The sequence below is a fragment of the Rhincodon typus genome, chromosome 38, assembly GCF_021869965.1.
Source record: "Rhincodon typus isolate 14 chromosome 38, sRhiTyp1.1, whole genome shotgun sequence".
NCBI lineage: Eukaryota > Metazoa > Chordata > Chondrichthyes > Orectolobiformes > Rhincodontidae > Rhincodon > Rhincodon typus.
The window spans coordinates 8,604,148-8,616,469 of NC_063369.1; the positions used below are offsets into that span (position 1 = coordinate 8,604,148).

A 12,322-nucleotide genomic window follows, 5' to 3' on the forward strand; every position below is an offset into this window, starting at 1 on the left:
GTGTGTGAGTGTGTGTGTGTACTGGTGAATGAGTATAAACCTCAGTGAGCAGAGGTGCGGGGTTTCAGTTGTGGGTAGACTGGGCGGGTGAGGGGGCAGGGGAAAGGGAGCGACATGTTTAATCTGCAGTGATTTTCGAAAACAAGTGCCTCCTTTCCACTACCATTTTTGGAGCTGTAACATCAGTCTGGTAATAGCTGCCAGTAAACCAAACCTGAGGATGTAAAGGTACCTCGCCATTTAGTCCATGGTCTCACTGTTGCCTTAGAGGATAATGTCAGAATCTCACCTCATGACCCGCAATGGGGTTGGCAGTGACCCCATCGTGACCCAGAATGGGGCTGGTAGTGACCCCTTGGTGACACCCACAGGGGGTTGGCAGTTATCTCCTGTGAACCCCCTGGGGGTGGCAGTGGACCCCTGGTGGACCCATTGGGAATGGCAGCCCACAGTTTGGGATGTTCTGATTTAGGCTGACATTTCAGTGCAGTACTGGAGGAGAGCTACACTAACAGAGGTGCTGTCTTTCAGATGAGTTTAGCCCTGGCCTGCTCTTATAGGTGAACTTCAAAGATCCTATAGCATATTTTAATAAGTATCCAGAGAGCTCTCCCCAGTGTCCTGGGGCCAGTGATTGTCAGCAGTAGAAATGCAGGTCCCTTTAAGGTCAAACAGAACAGCTCCAGAGTTGACTGCAAGCAGATGTTCTTTTCACTTTGTGTTTGAGAGCTGGGGTTTTCACACGACTGGGCAGTGCGAGTCATTTAATTGGGTATTTTGGGAACTTAGTGACAGCTTTTTTTTAGAAAATGGGTTATTAGATTCCATGGTTGGCTCTTAAAATAAAAATAAGACTGGGTTCTACAGAGGCTCTTGTGGGACAATGTATTGTCCCGTCCTCTGGACTAGTAGACCTGGGTTCAAATCTCACTTCTCCTGGAGGTGTATAATAACACGCCCGAACAGGCTGAGTTGGGGAGTGGGGTGGGGGGAGCAGGGAGGAGGTGCTGGATTATGGGTTCCTGCACAGGGAAAGGTGGAAACTGTTATTTGTGCTAAGCTACCAATTTACAATAAAATCCTTATAAATTTCTGAAAGTCTTTTGCTGCCTACTTCAACATATGGCTATCAGTCTGGCAAAAATATAATTATCCCTCAATCAACAGCTAACAAATGATCTGGTCATTAACACATTGCAGTTTATGGGAGCTTGCAGTAACAATTATTACCCATCCCAGAGGGCAGTTAAAGAGTCAACCACATTGCTGTGGGACTGGAGTCACATGTAGGCCAGACCAGATAAAGGTGGCAGATTTCTTCCTTAAAAGACATTAGCGAACAAGATGGGTTTTTCCAACAATCAATTCATGGTCATCATTCGACTCTTAATTGCAGATTTTTTTTTGAATGTGTACGACAGAGATGTGTAGGTTAGATTCATTTGCCATGCTGAGTTGCCCCATAGTGTCCAGGGATGTACAGGTTAGGTGGATTTAGCCATGGAAAATGCAGGGTTACAGAGATAGGGTAGGGTTGGGACTGGGTGGGATGCTCTCCGGAAGGTCAGTGAGGACTTGACGGGCCGAATGGCCCATTGCCACACTGTAGGGATTATATGTCGCTCTTCCAGGCAGGAGGGCCAGTAACTGAGTAACACAGCTCTACATCAATAGGAGCCAGAGGGGAGGTGATCAGGAATTGTTTCAAAGCAGCAAGTTACAAAGGTGCATCAGTGGGAAAGGTGGTGGGAGTAGATTTAGCGATAACTCAAAATAGTGAAATGCAACGGAAACATTGGAAAACAGGAGCAGCGGCTGCTCATTCCAGCCTGCTCTGCCACTCAAAAGGATCATGGTCCATCATCCAGCTCTGTATCCAGTCCCCACTTTCTCCCCATTTACAAGGCTATGGGGAAGGGAGTGCGACCAACCAATGCCCTTTTTGAGGAAGGGAATCTGCCATTTTTACCTGGTCTGGCCTACAAATGAGTCCAGACCCACAGCAAGTGAGTTACCACCCTCGGAAGACAGATTGGACAGACTGGGGTTGTTTACTTTGGAGCAGAGGAGACTGAGGATGGGGGACAAGAGATGATTAAAATTAGAGCAGATATAGGGTAGAGTGATCCTTAAGCCACTCAGCCGAAGAAGGGTCACTGGACACTGGACCCAAAATTGGCTGAATAGTCTCCTTCTGCACAACAATATTCTGTGATTACACGTTACCACTTGTTCTCGAGACAGTATTTTTCACTTGGAAAAGCTAGCCAGTCCCTCATTTTCACAGCACTCCTTGTTTTTAGTTAACCTGTCTGCAAATGTTTGCAGGGAGAAGTTTAACTGCTGACTCACAAGAAAGCGCCAAACAACAGGCGAGGGGAGCGAGATAGGGATATCTGCACATCTTGTGGCATGGTCTATCAAACGGCACATTGAGGCTTGACGCCTTTGTGACTTCTAACCACAACAGGGCAAAACCGCTAGTCCACACAAAAAGGTTTCTCTCTGAGATCAGGGCAGATAACATAAACTAGGTGACATAACAGCACTACGCAACCAACATCCATATGCTTGAGATAATACTGCACTCTAAGGAACCTTATGCCTTGTAACTGGCTCACTCAACAACAGCTTAGAAAAAAAGGAGTTTCTCAACTGGAGCTGAACAGAGTGTCATTTTATAAAATTCTTCGATGGGAGGCGAAGCATTTCTCACCCTTGAACTGCTGTGGATAAGAAACAAACAGGAATGGCTGGAGAAACTCAGTAAGGTCTGGCGGCACCCGTGGAGAGAGAACGTTTTGAGTCCAGTGACCCTTCTTGGACTGATTGGCTTGAGAGTCTATATCTGTTATAATTTTATACATCTCAATCATCTCCCCTGCTCATTCTGCTCTGCTCCAAGGTAAACAACCCCAGTCTGTCCATTCTTTCTTCCAAGGGCAATTAAGAATTGGCTGAGTTGCTGTGGGTCTGGAGTCACTTGTAGGCCAGACCAGGAAAAGATGGCAGATTCCCTTGTCTTTAAACTGAACCAGATGTTTTTTTTTTAAAACATCAATTGATGATAGTTTCATTGCCATCACGAACCTTATAATTCAGATTTTATTGAATTTTATCCTACCTTGGTGGAGATTTGAACCCATTTCTGCACACCTCCGCCACCCCCACCCCGCCACTGCCCATGTTAATCTAGTTCTCTGCTTCACTAGCCCAGTGTTATTAACACTGAACTCCCAACTATTCCTGGTCGGGATAGCAGGGATAATCCTGACATCCCCATCAGTTAAAGGTTAAACTCTCTGGCACTGCTGGGAGAAGCCAAGTACAGACACCAGGGGGAAATGTTCAAAAAAAATATTGCTTTGAAATTAATTCATTTTAAAAATAGAGTCATATTTTTGAGAGACACAAGTGGTCAAACCTCCAAATATGTTTGCAGCCCTATAGCTGAAAGGGTGAAGTTACTCCACTCCATAAGATTAAGTTCTGAAGGGGGGCGGGAGGAGAGGGGGGCGGTGGTGTGTCACCGGACTTGAAACATTAACTCTGTTTTCTCTCCACAGATGCTGCCAGCTCTGCTGAGTTTCTCCAGGATTTTTTCTGCTTTTGTTCCCTGAGTTCACAATTAACTTTAATTCTGACCAAATTAAAATTATGACTCATTTGCTCATCTTGTGTATCAGGGCATGTGTGGCCAATATTCACTTTCTTTCTTCTATTCATTCATGCCTGGATAGAACAGCCTGACAAACAGATTATAAATACAGAACTGAGAGACTTTGCATTTATATACTGTCACTCAAGATGTTGCAAAGTGCTTTACAGTCAGTCATAGTGTTATACAAAAGTTGCCCCTCGTGCCCTTTTCAAGTCTTTCCCCTCTCACCTTAAACGTGCGCCCTCTAGTTTTGGACTCCCCTACCCTGGGGAAAAGACCTTTGCTATTCACCCTATCCATACTGCTCATGATTTTATAAACCTCTATAAAGTCACCTCTCAGACTCCTATGTTCCAAGGGAAAAAGCCCCACACTTACTGCTATTGACTTAATTTCATTTCTTCCTAGCAAGGCAACCAACCCTCTCTGCCTGTCCTGTCAAAAGGTTGTGTATCCTTAGATATTTAATCCTCAGTCATAATCCCCTTGCAGCCATGTCTATGTGATACCCACAACATCGTACCTGGCAATTTCAGTCTATGCTACAAACTCATATTACCTTGTTTCATATACTGCATGCATTTAAGTATTGTAAAATGACTTAGTTAATGGCTTGAACAAAAGCGAAGGGATAATTGTTGCGATGAAATCATTTACCATAACATTGATGAGTTATGTAAAGAGACTGGGCTTCTTCCCACATCTAGAATATTTCCTTTGTCCCTAATCTTCGTGTCCTATCTCCAAACCAATTACTTAGCCATGTCAGAAAATTATGTTTATAATTCTGCATCTTTTAATGTTCCCAATTTCTCTATTGAGTAGATCCTTCTGAAACATGCTTTGGGGTTATAGTCAATGAAGTCCTTTCGAGGTTTAGTCACCACTGGAATGCAGTGAAGATACAAATGTGTTTAACACACATACATTCACAACAATAGGAAAATAAGAACTAAGAACTGGCCATTCAGCCCCTCTTGCCTGCCCTTGCATTTTATTAGATCATGGGTAAGGTGCCCCAGGCCTCAACACCTCTCTTGTGCCAACCCCTCATAGCTCTCAACTTCTCAAGATTTCAAGCATCTATTGATCTGTTTACTCATATTAAAAGTACAGGTACATTTGACAAAGACACATCATGCTCTAGATTATGCATGCTAGTCTCAAGTGTTGATCTAAATTGCCTTCTATTGTGAAGTGACCATAACGTAGGACCAAAGTCAATTTGTCTACATATTGTTTTAGGGTCTGAGCTCATTGGGCCTCTCTCCTGGCGATACTGTAATGTCATAAAACAATAATATTTTGTGGCTACATTCCCTCCACAAAGTCACTGGGTAATGTGCTCCTCAAAGTGGTCCATTAATCCTTCAGTTTCAAAAGTTATCAACCCTGTTTTCAAATCCCTCCAGTGCCTTGGCCCCTCTCAATCTGTTTCTGTTTAACCAGCCTATCCAGGTATATTATGACACACATTAGGAGCAGGTGAGAGTTAAACCCAGACCTTCTGGACCAGAGGTGTTCCTACTGTGCTACAACAGCACTTTAAATACTTTCTAATCAACCTGCTCAGAAATATCATCAGAAACTCTGTAGCAGGTGGGACTTGAACCCAGGCCTTTCCTGGCTCAGACATAGGGACACTACCGCTGCACCATAAGAGCCCTCTTCCTACTCGCTACAATCTCGTCCAGCCTCATATTCCTCCAAGGTCTTTGTATGCCTCCATTTCTGGCCTCAGACATGTCCCTCGTTCCCTCCCACCCCTTCCCAATTTTAACCTCCACATGCCTTTAACTGCCCAGGCTCCATAAATATTGGCACAACCTCCTAAACCTCTCCTCTATCCCTCTCTCCTTATTTAAGACCCTCCTTAAAAACTAATTTTCAGACCCAACTATAATGGAGGACGGGTTTTTTCTCTGTACTCTTCAGTGAGCTGCTTCATCACTTCAACAAAACTGGGAGCATCTGCCCACATTTTCTGTTCCCAGCATTTCACTGTGGCCGAGATAATCTCTGATCAGAGCATTTATTTGGGAAAGCTTAGGCTTGCATAAGCACTGCTGCAAAGTAAGGCACTTTCAAAATCAGTTTTTGTTGCTAGGGTTTCATTTTCAGTTCATATTTTTAGCTCCACAAGCTCCAGTTAGGAAAAATGAATGTCCCTTCCTCTCCCCATTAAAAGAAAAACTGGGGAAACTCAAAAAGTTAATTTTGAACTTTACAAAAGCAAACCATAATAAACAAGGAAGTAACAAGGTATGATTGGAGCTAATTGACAACCCACAATCACTTACACAGTTTGCAGTCACCACTTGTTGTGTTCCTCATTAGAAACTTTGATTACTTTTGGAAGTGCTGTGATAACACAATTGATCATCAAGCCATTTTTTAAAAATTGCAATGAAACATATCTATAGCATGGTATTTGTGAACGGACTGTGAGTGGAGCCCAGGAACAGTAAGAAGCTGTTTCAGCCCTGGAGCCTGCTCTGCCATTAACCAGATCACAGCTGATCCCTGATCTAACTCATTTCCGCCTTTGTCCCGTAGCCTGTCGCACATCTAGTTTAAAAAAAACAGTTTAAAAATTGCAATCAAATGCAGCTTCAACTCCCGCTTTTTGGAGCAAATTCCAATCTTTGACTATCCTGAGAGTGCAGAAATTCCTAATTCACTCCTGAAAGACCAGGCTCTAGCTTACAAAACCTAAAAATTAGCTTTGCCGCCTCCCAGACTCTCTGACATTTGGAAATAGTGCCTATTATTTATCTTACCTGCTTCCCCTTGACATCTTAAAAACTTTTATCAAGCAAGTGGTTTAGAGGAGATATGAAATATAATTTTTTTCACCCAGAGGGCAGTAGAAATATGGTACATGTTGTCTGAAAGGTGGTGGAGGTAGACACTTCTCTAACATTTGAGAGGCATGTGGGTGAGTACTTAAAATGCCAAGGCATAGCAGGCTATGGACTAAATGCAGGTAAATGGGATTAGTTTAGTGATTGTTGGTCGGCATAGACATGGTCAGCCGAAGGGCCTGTTATAATGCTGTATGACTCTAAGTTATGCTTTAACCTTCTAAATTGCTGGGATTAAAACCTTAGTTAATATAACTTCTTGCAACTTAGCTCTTAGGGGTCAGGTATCATATTGGAAAATGAACTTTACACTCCTCCCTAACATTAATATAATGCTCCTGGGTGGGGGCTCTTTTACAAAATTCTTTTACAAAATTCCCAGTGTGGAAACAGGCCATTTGGCCCATCAAGTCCACACCGACCTTCCAAACAGCACCCCAACCAGACTCATCCCCCTGGCCACTGTGTCGCCTGATGGTGCAGTGGTAGTGTCCCTACCTTTGAGCCAGGAGACCATGTGCTCTAGAGGCGTGTAACAAAATCTCTGAACAGGTTGACTAGGGAAAAGGAACATACAATACAGTCTTCCCTATAGGGTGTTGTGTAGGAGACAATGTAATAGATGTGGTCCAATCAGGGCTTTTTACAGTTGAAACAGGAGTATTCTAGTCCCCTGGATGAAGAGGTCAACATTTAAAGCTTTCTACTAGGCGAGATTTAGCTAATGGTTAAATGTAACACATCTCTACTACTGTGGGAGTGAAATACTTCAATAGTTTGATACAGGCGACAACAAAATGGCTCATGCTATAGTTTAATTCCACAACAATGGTTGTGCATGACTGGCTGGGGTAGGGGACTGTAAAGCTGCTTTGCAGAGCAGAGTGACACCAACGGCATGGGTGCAATTCCCACCGCAGCTGAGGATATCATGAAGATTACACCTTCTCATACTCTCACCTCACCAGAGGCATGCAGCACCAGTCGTCTCTCTCTACTAAGAGAATAGCTTCCTGCAGCCATTGGGAAACATTGTTAACAAAATAGCAAAAAAAAAATTCAAATTCAACTCTACTAGACATTGTGGGTGGTGTGCACTATTATCTGCAGACTTGGATGGTAGACTATTGGGATATTTTAGGAACAAAACCAACTTCCAGTAACTGAGTGGTAGAGAGGTCCTTGCTCCTCAGGCTGGAAAGAGCTGTGTGCAAAGGATAATTGGTAGTTTGTAGCCAACTTTTCTGTGGCAAGCTTAATTTTACATGGGCATGTTGGGGGTTTGGTTTCTAGGTTCATTTTCAAAACATTTCTTTTCCAAGTAGGAATGTCGATTTTCCGATTTTAAATCTTGAACTTCTGTAACTTATTAGTACTCAAAAGTGAAAATGTATTCTAGCTGAATTTTAGTACTGTATTCCTCCTAATAATTTCTGACCTAAAACCCACCTCAAAAGCCAGTGAAGCACGTGGGGGCTTGATTTTGCTTAAGCCATTTTAAAAACAAATGACTGCTAAGGAAACCATCATTTTAAACTATGATGCCACCGATTAACTGGGCTGGAGTGATCTCTTTCATTCTAGACTGGTCGATCCCTTTCGGAATCATATCTCCGGGGTCGCTGTCCATTTTTAAAACAGGGCATTTGGGCGTAAACATTACTCTCCAGGAGATCAGGGCGGTTCACCAAAAAGCATTTGTGTTATTTTGCAGTGGGTGAAAGTTGCAACATGTTACAATTAGCAACATGTTTGTGTTCAAAATACCCAATTCCTCTTTCGCAGCGGCTAACTCTGTGTCACTTCGGTGGGAATTATGTTACCAAAACGAAATTAATGTAACAAAAAGTTTCCCTCTCAGTTTGAGTAATAGTCTATCGGATTTGAAATAGAGAGAGATTTCAGGATTTAACCCAGACAGTTAAAATAATTTCACTTCTTCAAAAATAAAATAAGCAAAAGGAGAATTAGCTTTTCAAAACAAAAGAAAAAAAATTAACCCAACGCCGCAAAATCTGTTTGAACACTTGTTCCTCGCATTTAGGACCACAATGAGGCAAATCTCCACACAATTCACATCGAGATTTTGTTTTACAATTAACATCACAAACTCCTCGGGCTAAACCTGGGCAATAGCTCCAAATCCCGCTTAGCACCATGGAAAATAAATACAGCTTCCAATCCGCGTTAAAAATGACCAGAGAGAGAGATTGGGACTTCTACAGAGGCTCAGCCTATTTGCCTGTCTAACAACATGATATTTTATAACGTTGATAAAATAACGGGGCCGTGTCCAGTTTGCAAAACGAAAAATGCACAGCAGCTGACGAAATGTTTGCATAATATATTCTATTGTCTTTTAGTAATGTGGCAACTTCAGACCTGAAAATCTGCAGGCAGTCAACACATGCTTTTTTCCTTCACATCAACCAGTAAATTTGTTGCTTTCTAACCCAATTTCCCAAGTCTCCAATATACCATTTGCAAAATTAATTTTTTTAACGCTTCCGCGCGCCCAGTTCACAAAATCGTTTAACCAGTTTGCCGCACACTGTTTGAAGTTTAAAGTATTAGAGTTCTAGTGAGTTTGAAATTCAGGAGGAGAGCGGTCCTTTCAAACCGTTTTACATGGACTGCTATATAAATATAAATATTTCAATTGTCTTAGTTGAGTTTCTGTAATGTTTAATTCTCTCTCGTTTGTTTTAAGCGAAGCTGATACATCTCACACTCACAGTAGCTCTTAATCTAACAGCCCAATCTTAAGATACTCTTTCTAAAAAAAAATCGAAAGGTAAAAAGCGAGCTTACCCTCTCTGGTCTGAGGGGATCTGGACAGAGCCATTTTCTTCAGCTTCCATTTGTGTGCTTTTAAGTTTTTTTTTCCTCTGGAGTGCCTGGATTGTGCAGATTTCCTATGTAAAGACCAGGAAAGGATGCAGTCTTGCAAGGTGCAGTCACGGATAAGAGATCGAGGCACCCTGTACCGCACTGATAAGGAAGCCACATGGTCAGCCCTGCCTCTTTGGCCGTTCTATTGAGCAGAAGAGGAAACGATTACAGCAGGAATAGCTTTGCAGTGTTTTTTTTCTTTGCTGTCTTTCCCTCTCTGTCTTACTCTTCTTTTTCAAACAAAATCTATTTGAGGCTTTGGGATTTGCAATTCTATGGGCCCTAAGTTTCCATTTTCTAACATTTATAGTGTTAAGTAAAAGGAGTTTAATAGACTTTGACACTGGGAAAGTAAAACCTACGCCCCCCTCCCCGCCCCATCCACTTCAAAATGAATCTATCAAACGTCTAATTTTAATCCCCGTCTGTCGCAAAATATTTATTTCTAGACTTACCAGAAATACATTCTGATAACTTCCCATTGTCCATTTATTCAATCGTTTTAAATATTTGTTCAATTTTTAAATATATATAAATAGAACCTGTTTTGTCCTCAATTTTCAAAATGTCACAGCCAGGATTGGAAATGAATGTTATCTCAGTTATTGTTACCCTTTTGATACTGTTGCCTCTGTCACGAGAGGGGGTGCAGATAAGTCAATGCAATCATGCAAAAGGTTTGCAGTGCATTTTAAGAGATTTGTCTAAATGTTGTGTTTACCTCAAATTGCAACAGCGCATTTACCTTTTGCATACGGCACACCCCAGATGCAGAAAGAAAACATTCGAATGATGCCATTTTTAAAATTGATGTCACGAATGCAAACCTGATATCCGAAATTATTCGAAAGATATGCTGTGCGATTACGGATAGCAGTGTATCTTTAGATTTAGGGTTTTTGTTGTGTGATTCTAGCTGATGATAAAAAAAGGGAAGATCCTGAGGCCTACATATGAAGTTTTCACATTCCCAGTGAAAGAACAAGGAGGAACAGTTGTACCAGAGATTTCAATTGAAGTAGCGTCTCTCAGAACATCCTAAAACCAACGAGGTACTTTCTAGTGTTCAAATGTAGTGTCACAGCAGTGAAAATGCACACAGCAAGATCTCACAATAAAAGAAGGTGTGATAATCTGTTTTCCATTGATATTGGATGAGAGATAAGTATCATTGATTACTCTGAGGGCTTTTTTTTTGTAGTAGTGCCATAGGATCTCATGCTCACTTCAGAGGATAAACAGGGCCTTGGTCTAATATGTTTATCCCACAGGCAACACCTCTGTTTGTACAATGTCCACAGTCTAAGGACACTGTAGGATCAGCCTGGACTGTATGTCCAAATCTCTGAAATCAAACCTATATCCTTGCAAACGTTGCAGTAGAGAATGGGTTCATCATTCATTAACAAATAGCAAGTCTGACAGTATGAGAATAGGGAAGTGCAGTGGTAATGACACTGGATTTCCCAATCCAAGGGCCTAGTGTAGATTCAAACTCCACCATGGCAGCTGGTGGAATTCAAATTTAATTCATAAGATCTGAAATATAAAGCTAATCTCAGTGATAGTGACTGGAATAGCTAAAATTGATTGCTGTCAATATCATCATGTTGCCATCCTTAACTAGTCTGGCCTACACGTGACTCCAGACCCACAGCAACGTGGTCGACTCTGAACAGCCCTGTGAAGTAGCTGAGTAAACCATTCAGTTCAGGGGCAATTAAGAATGGGTGACAAATGTCAGGGACGGCCACATCTTGTGAAAAAGTCAAAGGAAAAAGAATAAGAATTGAATACATAATATGGGAGCAGCTCATTACTGTTATGCTTATTTGTTCGGGGTGTGCGTTTTTCTTATAAATGACATGGACCTGATGGACTGAATAGTCTCCTATGTGTCAATGGCTCTATAAATGCTTGGAAATGTTTGAACTAATTTCAAACTTTCCCAACTATCTCTGAAGAGTCATCGCGTCATAGAGCACGGACACAGACCCTTCGGTCCAACCAGTCCCTGCCGACCATACTTCCAAACTAAACTAGTTCCACCTGCCTGCACTTGGCCCATAACCCTCCAAACATTGCTTATTCATGTACTTATCTAAATGTCTTTTAAACGTTGTAACTGTACCCGCATCCACCACTTCCTCTGGAAGTTCATTCCACACACAACCACTCTCTGTGCAAAAAAATTGCCCCTCATGTCTTCTTTAAACTTTGTCCTCTCACCTTAAAAATATGTCCACTTGTCTTGAAATCCCCTACACTAGGGAAAACACACCTGCCATTCACCTTATGTACACCCCTCATGATTTTAGAAACCTCTATAAGGTCACCCCTCACCCTGCTATGCTTCAGTGAAAAAAGGTCCCAGCCTATCCAGCCTTTCCTTATAACTCAAAACCACCAGTCCTAGCAACATCCAATAAATCTCATCTGAACCCTCTTCAGCTAATTAATATGCTTCCTATAATGTGGCGACCAGAACTGTTACTGAATCTCAGTAACTGATGCTTGGGAGTTGCCAAAAGGGTTAAGAAGCTCTTTTCAAACTCGAGAACAATGGCGCTGCATTTTCAGCAGCTATATCTGTTTACAGAACCCAGCCATGTTTTGGGGACCTGCATATAAGTGTAAAGAAAAGCCAGAACAACCGTATAAAATTGTATGCATTTCATAATGTAAAGGCCACTTCAAATCATTGTTTCCTCTATTTGTTTCCAATCCCTAGTTTTCCCTCCATTTTCAGTCTTGTAACACTGAGCAAGGAACAGTTGCTGGAATCTACAATTTTGGACACAATCCTACTGATTTTGAAGCAAATGTGGACAAAAAGGCTGAATTTGCTTTGTCTGAATGGATGATTCAAACAAAGAAATTCTAATCATGTCCCTGATGGTTCTTG

The 12,322-nt window shown here is 41.9% G+C and overlaps 1 protein-coding gene across 1 annotated transcript in view; it reads right to left on the reverse strand.

Annotated features, from left to right (window-relative positions):
- Positions 1-9,483, reverse strand: part of LOC109937814 (protein lyl-1-like) — a 38,541-nt gene extending 29,058 nt beyond the window's left edge. Inside the window, exon 1 of the mRNA XM_048617774.1 lies at positions 9,337-9,483. The gene's annotated coding sequence lies outside the window, so the exon portion shown is untranslated. The remainder of the gene's footprint in view (positions 1-9,336) is intronic.
- Between the last annotated feature and the right edge of the window lie 2,839 nt (positions 9,484-12,322).